The sequence below is a fragment of the Vidua chalybeata genome, chromosome 14 (assembly GCF_026979565.1).
Source record: "Vidua chalybeata isolate OUT-0048 chromosome 14, bVidCha1 merged haplotype, whole genome shotgun sequence".
Taxonomy (NCBI): Eukaryota; Metazoa; Chordata; class Aves; order Passeriformes; family Viduidae; genus Vidua; species Vidua chalybeata.
In genome coordinates this window covers 15,521,374-15,528,791 of record NC_071543.1, presented here as the reverse complement: position 1 = coordinate 15,528,791, position 7,418 = coordinate 15,521,374, and the positions used below count along the sequence as shown (strand labels likewise).

Genomic DNA, 7,418 nt, shown 5'->3' with positions numbered 1-7,418 from the left:
CCCCGACCAGATGTATCCATCCTGGGAAAGAAAAGGTTTATTTCTTGAGTGCCATAATACTGACGCAAATGAAGCCCTGGTCCTTCACAGAGCTTTTTGGGCTCCACTGGGCACAACGTCCTTGCGAGCCCGGGCTGCACAATGCAGTGGGGTCACAGGGATGGCCACCCACAGAATCGCTGGGTGGATGGGGTTGGAAGGGGCCTCTGGAGATCCCCTTGTCCAAGGTGGGGTCACCTGGAGCAGGTGACACAGGAAGGCGTCCAGGTGGGTTTGGGATGCCTCCAGAGAGGGAGGCTCCACACCCTCCCAGGGCTCTGCCACCCTCATGGAAGGAAGTTCTTCCTCGCCTTGCGGTGGAACTTCTCGCGCTGTACTTTACGGGCACTGCTCCTTGTGCTGTCCCTGCGCAGAGCCCGCCACCCCCCTCTCGGGGACATTTACACGGATTGCGGGCTCCTTCCCCGTCTCTCCCCCGCCGAAACCTCCGGGATGGCTTTCCAGGAGCGCTCGCAGGGGTGATGCCGGCCGGGCCCGCGGCGCGGGGGCGGTGCGGGGCTGCGGGCCCGCGGCGGGGCCGGCCCTGCGGCCGCCCCGTCCCCTCCCGGTGCCGGCGCTCCCGTGCGCGCCCCCCCGGCGGGCGGCGGGGGCGGGCGCCGTCCGGGCCGCGCTGATCGCAGCGCGCCATTGGCCGCTGTCTGCGCGCACGTCACGATCATGATGAGAATTAATGATCGGGGCCGCTGATTTCATTGTGTGACGCCGGGACCGACCCAGCCGAGCCCGGCCGAGCCCGGAGCCCCCGCGCCGGCCCCGCGCTACACGGTAAGCGCGGGGGAGCCCCCACCCTGCGTGGGGGAGCGCGGCGGGGCCCGCGGGCGGGAGGGGCGCGGCGGGAGGGGAGGAGGAGGAAGATGATGATGGTGGTGATGATGATGGTGATGATGATGATGATGCCGGCGATGCCCCCCCCACCCCAGCCCGGGCCCGGCGGTGGGGGTGGGGGGAGGCCGGCGCGGGCTCGCGCGCGCGGACGCGCCCGGCGCGCGCAGGCGCCGCTGCGCCCCCCGCCCCCCCCCCCCCCCGGCGCGGCCCCGAGGGGGGGGGGGGGGGGGGGGCAGCGCCGGGCACGCGCCGGGAGCCGGCGGGGGAACTGCGCGTGCGCGCGCAGCCGCTCCGCGCGCGCCAGGGGAGCAGCCGCGCGCGCGTGCGCCGGCCGGGGCCGCTCTGCGCGTGCGCGCCGGGCCCGGCAGCGGCCCCTCAGCCGGGGGTGCCTCAGTCGCAGGCACAGAAACAGCGCGGTCGCACAAGTGTCACTGTCATAGAAACATCGCGGACACAGGAGCGTGACAGTGACAGAAACATCGCGGTCGCACAGCCTGGGAAACAGCCCGGGATCCCCAGCACAGCCTGGCACCGATCCCCGGCCCGGCCGCTGAACCACGGCACTCAGTGCCACGTCCAGCCTTGCCTTAAACTCTTCAGGGACGGGGACTCTGCTGCCTCCCTGGGCAGAGCTTTCCAATGTCTGACCGCGCTTTCTGTGGCGGAATTGTTTATAATGTCGATCCTAAACCTCCCCTGGCACAGGTCCTGTCATCACTAATTTCCTCATTGCCCGGTGTCTCAATCACAGAATCCCAGAATCACTGAGGTTGGGAAAGAGCGCTGAGATCACCCAGTCCAACCTGTGCCCGATGCCCACCTTGTCACCCAGCCCAGGGCACTGAGTGCCACCTCCATCCTTTCTTGGGACACCAGGGATGGAGACTCCAAACCTCCCTGCGCAGCCCCTTCCAATGTCTTATCACCTGTTCCATGAAGAATTTCTTCCTAATGTCCAACCTAAACCTACCTTGGCAAAACTTAGGACTGTGTTCTCTTGTGTCACGGATTGCCTCAGTCCTTAGTGCCCCGGTGTCCCCAGTGGCTCAGTGTGCCTGTGTTGGCAGGGGTGTGGAAGAAGATGAACTTTAGGATCGCTTCCAACCCAAACCCTTCTGTGATTCCATGGTATCGGCCTGCTGTGGTGCCAGGCACGAGCAGTCCTGTGGTTGGACAGGCGGCCTTGTGCTGCCACGCTTTGATCCCTCAGGTGTTTGAGGACGAGGAAGAGGACGTGTCCTTGGCTGTGCTCTTCTGGAGGTCTCGCCCCTGCAAGTGCTTATGTGGCACTCACCTGCCCGAGCAGTCCCCAGCCCTGGCCCCTGCCCTCCTAGCCTGGGGTTTCTCATCCTGTGGATAAGATCACACATAACTCACCTAAAGTATGTGTCCTCCCAACTGGAGTCCTGAGGCAGCTCACATGTTCAGAGTAACACCGTATTTTAATGTTTCTTCCCCTTTTTCTGACACAGGTCTTACAAAACATGTACAGGCTTTATTTAAAACATGTGGCTAATCCAGCTGCAGTCAGGAGTCTCATTTGCATCAATAAAGCAGGATGGGATGCAGAAACCTGCAGGATTGTGGTCATGGGTTATTATGTTATTAAGTTACTGAGGGCTGTCTAATTTGTCCCTAATAAAGGGCTGCATTTTATAGGTAGGGCTGTAATACAATCCTCCAAACGCTGTACTTAGTGGAGAGGGAAGCAATTATGCTGCGAGTCACGGATATTTAAAAGTAGTTTTACAAGCTGGTGTGTACATTACACTCAGCCAAGCATCAGCCTCATCTCCTGCACTTGGAGTGAGTGGTTGTAACTGGTTTGGCCTGTGTAGGAAAGAGGCACCAACCTGCAAATTCAGATTATTAAAGGTTGTTGCTTGATGTGTGTCCAGTATCTCCACATAGCGTGTAAGTTGGGGGTTGGTTGGTTGATTGTTTTCTTTCCGTTTGGGATGTGCAAAAAATGGTGAGTTTTTGGCAGCCGTGGAAAGTGAATGAGATGATTTCAGTTCAAGTTTCTAAAGCTGGAGGAACAGTGTCACTACTGCAGTCTTGTTTTATTTATGTCTATAGTAGTTTTCTTACCATAGTTCCAGTTTTGTCTCAGATTTATATTGGCACTAAGACTTGTTATTTTTTGCCACTGGAGATCTGTGGAGGGAACAAAAAAAACATAAATTGGGAGTGTGCCGATTTTCTTGTACCTCTTACAGATGGAGAGACTAACACAGAAATAGTCATTGTAAGGTGACTTTTTTCCTAAGAAAATGCCTTTTTGGAGCTGAAGTTAAAAAAGAAAACTCTCAGAAACTGATTGTTCCCTTTTATCACTCTGTGTTAATCCCTGACAGTTTTAGAATGTGTTATACCATCAGTGTTTTTATATTTAGTTACTTCCTGGTGGCTTGTACTCTTGAGTTAATTAATTTATTTATTATTTATTTGACACCCAAGACTAGTTTCTGTTGCTGTTTGAAATGAGTATAATTATGGGTTTGTTTCCTATTTTTCAAATTAATTAGTGTTAGTATAAAGACTTACCTTGTAAATGTTTACTTGATTCAGCAATCCAAACATTTAAAGACTTTTGGAGACTTGAGATCATACTGCTGTACATTGTAGGCAGAAATTGTTTTTCTTCTTTATGCTGTTGCTTTATTTTTTCTTTATTTTTCACCCCAGATCTCTCAAGTAATTGCAGAACAGCTCAGTAACTCCTGAATTATTTGATTACATTATTTTTCCCCATTTTCTTATAGTTGTTCTTTCTTTTGTGGCACTCCTTGACATGAAGTTGTTTCCATTAGTTGCTAAAAAGGAATGACCTGGCTTCACCAGGTCTCCCTGGAGAGATTGCTGATTTTGGAATGTTGGATGAAGTAAGGGGGGTGGAAGGGCTGGATTTGCAGCAGGCACTGGGATCGTGCACTGAGTACCTGTCCCTGAGGCAAACCATGGCTTCAGGAGCCAGCTCTGCTGGAGCTCTGCGTGCTGTCCCCTCACTCTCGCTCTTCCCAGAGTGGGGATGGAAGGGAAATACTGGGGAGAAGGTGTTCCAACCACTAAAGAAGCCTGAAAAAGTTCAGCTGTAAGAACAGCCCCAATGCCATTGGCTGAGCAGCCGGTGACGGTCGCAGGGTGTCCATGGAACTGTCCTTGGGACAAACTGAAGGCCATGGAGTTCCCATCTTTGTCCTTTTCAGTGTCCACCCTGGGATCTTTGTCCTTTTCAGTGTCCACCCTGGGATCTCCCAGTGTCCCCAGTGCCTGACAGCACTTGGACTCCGTTTACACCTCCCAAACTGTGACACAGCAGAGGGATCTTAGAGTGAGCAGATTTTTTAATTAGCATTCAGTTCAGAAAGGCAGTGAAAAAACATCTTTATATTGTTGGGCTCACAGCAGGCTGAGGGGTGGGAGACCATGGGAGTGCAGAGTTACCAGTGTTGGTTGGCCTGGGACAAGTAGCAGGGGCAAGGGAAACCTTGGAAAACCTGCTTTTTCAGCTGCCATGGGTTATTCTCTGCGCTGCCAGAGACACCAACACACTTGGCCAAGGCTGCTTTATTTTATTAGAGCAGGCAGATGTTGAATCCTTAAATACAGCTTTGCCACCTCAGTCTTTTATTAAAGTGAAAATTCAGCTTACATTCATAGAATTTGTTTGCATAATGCTTTACCTGATTTTTATTAAATTTCACAGAGTTCTTTTCTGTAACAAACTCTCTTTTCAGTGCCAATGTGTTGCCAACCAGCTGGACACTCGGCTTCCCAAAAGCTTACATGCTTGTTTGCTAAGCTTGGCAAGTCAAGATCAAAATGAAATTATGATAAAAATCCATGTGGATTTCTAACTTGGAGTCTGAGGTTCAAGACAAAGGTGAGAAATCCTGAAGAGACTGGAGTGCTCTGTAGGTGCACAGATTGGGATGAAGAGTTTATTTCCTTGGAAGTACCTGAGGTTGTTTTGAATAATAGTCTGTGATGAAGGTGTGTGACCTGCTGATTCCCTTCACACTGATGTGTCTGCCTCAATGTTCAGTAATTTTAGCACCTTGCAAGTTACTTCCTGTGTTAAAGAAAATGTAAGAGCTCATATCTTGTTCTAATTACGAAAACTGATGCTGAACGTGTAAAACTTCCCCAAAAAATAATCAGTGTGATTCTTTAATGAACATATCCTTTATTAATTTGTCTCAGTGTAGGTAAATTCCCAGGTGTGACAGGCTCGGGCAGTGAGCAGAACTTGTTGCCTGTGCAGGTGGGATCTGCAGAGATAATCCAGCTCTTCCTGGATTAACAGGATGGCTCTGGACTCTGTGGTTTTCCAGGGGAGCTCCCAAACATCTATCAATTGGTTTATTCAACACAGGATACTGCTTTAGATATTCAGAATCAGCACTTAAGAACTGCTGATGGCAAATTGATTTCCATCTGCATTTTACAGGTGACATAATATTAATCAGAGAGCTTTGAATCTGCCAGAGACAGAATATTGCCAGATGTCCTTCACACTGGTGTGAAATCAGTGGAAGATGGTACAGAGCTGTCTTTTGACTGAGGATTTGGTATATCCAAGACACAAAAAGCTTTGATAAATCTCACCTGTTTATTTGAAGGTTTAGATGTTGTAATGCAAACTGCAGTTATGACTCAGTTCATAACTCTGTGGTTGGAGGAGCCTGTAATCTGTTTATTTAAATCAGTTTCTAATGGTCTCTGCAGGGATCCTTTGAGCTCTGCTTTACTGGATTCAAGGCAGAGGCTACCGAGGAATCTTACCAGGACTTTGGTTGGCAGGTGGAGTTCATGAGTGATTAAAATGCACTGTAAAAATGAGTTATTAAAGCAGAGCATGACCTCTCCTGAGTTTAGCTGGGCCAAGCCTGTCAGGCAATGCTCAAGGGTTTATCTGAAGTTCAAGTGATTTAATCAAAGCGCTCCGCCCTGTCTTTATCTAAATTACAGATGTCAAATGCAACAATTAAAGTATTTTAACACACAAGTGACCTTGGATACAAAGATCCACATAATTAAAAAACGTGTCAAGGACCTGACTCAGGTCTTCCCTCGCAGGTCATCAGGTCTGGCTTTAAAAATTTATCTTGCCATTGGAAGAGTCTTCAGTGCAGTTGGTGAACTGTTTGGAGAGCATGGTGTGATGAGCCTGAGTGTGGAAATGCTGGAGCTTTGGGTGACTTCAGCAGGATCTGGAACGATGGAAGCTGAACTATTGAAAGAGGAAAGATGAACTATTTCTGATGAGGTCATTTGTGGGAACTGAGCTCTACTCAATAAAACAGGAGCACTGGTACTGAAAGAGGAGTAGATGGGAGTGCAGGAGGAAAAAGAATCACAAAATTAACTCTTCTATGTTCTTTCAAAGTGACATAAATCATTCCGTGGCCTTGTCATTGTGTATCCACATGGGAGATCTGAAGGCAGTTCTCAGCATGAGAAAGGAGATTATTATGAACTTTATTGATTTGTTAATGGACTAATAATTGTCTTCTCTGTTGCTTGCTATAAATTTCTTTAAGGAGTAGATTATTCAGAGCAAGAGTCTCCTTTGGCCAGCTCTGGCTGTGACTGAATAAATGTTTGGAGGAGGCAGAACTTGGGTGAACCTGACTTGTAATGCAGCTGGTGCTGCATTTAATAATGCACTGGATTGAGAGGGGGAATTAGAGTTGAGAACAGAGGTAAAAAATGTAATCGAAAAATCATCTTCTATTTTATCTGTTACTTCAAAGAAACAGTAATTTTTACAAATTGGTAATTACTAATTTTTTATTGCCTGTTGACATAGAGAGGAAAGTAAACTCTGCAGTCAAAGCTCTGGCCTACAAGCATTTTACTCCAAATTCTAGATATCAATCTCTTTCTTTATACAGGCCTGTTGAACTCTTAACATCCATTACCATTACATGGTATAATTATCTTGGAGAGTAAAGTGAAAGCAGTTGGATGTCTACTTATGCTTTTGAGCCCCTAATAATTGTATTTGCTTTATATTAGAATCAGCCCTTGTGCAAAGATTAGGTAGATCTCCCCTCTCCTCCTTTCCATTCAGAATTTTCCAAAATGCTTAGCTACAAAGGGTTCCCTTACCCCCTTTATTTTCCTACTGGATGTTGGCAGGTTTCTTGTCCTTTGGTTCATTCTGTATTATTGTGATTCATGTACTGCATTAAAAGAACTCGTGGCTGGTGTCATTTTTGCTTCCCAAGGCACCACGTTGGATGCAGGCTGTTCCTGGCTGGCACTTGCATTGTCTCAGCTTGTGGTCTCCTGTCTGGCACAAAAAAAGGCCCTGCCTTGGAAATCTGTGATGATGAGGATCTTCTTTTCTGATACCTACCCAGAGCATTGCATTCTTTGCCTGTGTAGATTGTGTAACAAGAGCATCAAGCTCCAGTTTGCTGTTAGGACTCTGTTGTGCGCTTGGTAATATTGATAATATTGGCAATAATGTTTGCCTTTCCCAAGCCAGGGCATGAATTTTCACACATAACAAAGCAATGTCT

At 48.7% G+C, this 7,418-nt stretch overlaps 1 protein-coding gene across 2 annotated transcripts in view; it reads left to right on the top strand.

Annotated features, from left to right (window-relative positions):
- The first annotated feature begins 623 nt into the window (after positions 1–623).
- Positions 624–7,418, top strand: part of HDX (highly divergent homeobox) — a 40,861-nt gene continuing 34,066 nt past the window's right edge. Inside the window, exon 1 of one of the 2 annotated variants that reach the window (XM_053955789.1) lies at positions 624–825. The gene's annotated coding sequence lies outside the window, so the exon portion shown is untranslated. Of the gene's footprint in view, positions 826–4,563; positions 4,772–7,418 lie in introns of those variants that run through there. The other variant, XM_053955790.1, reaches the window with a different exon arrangement.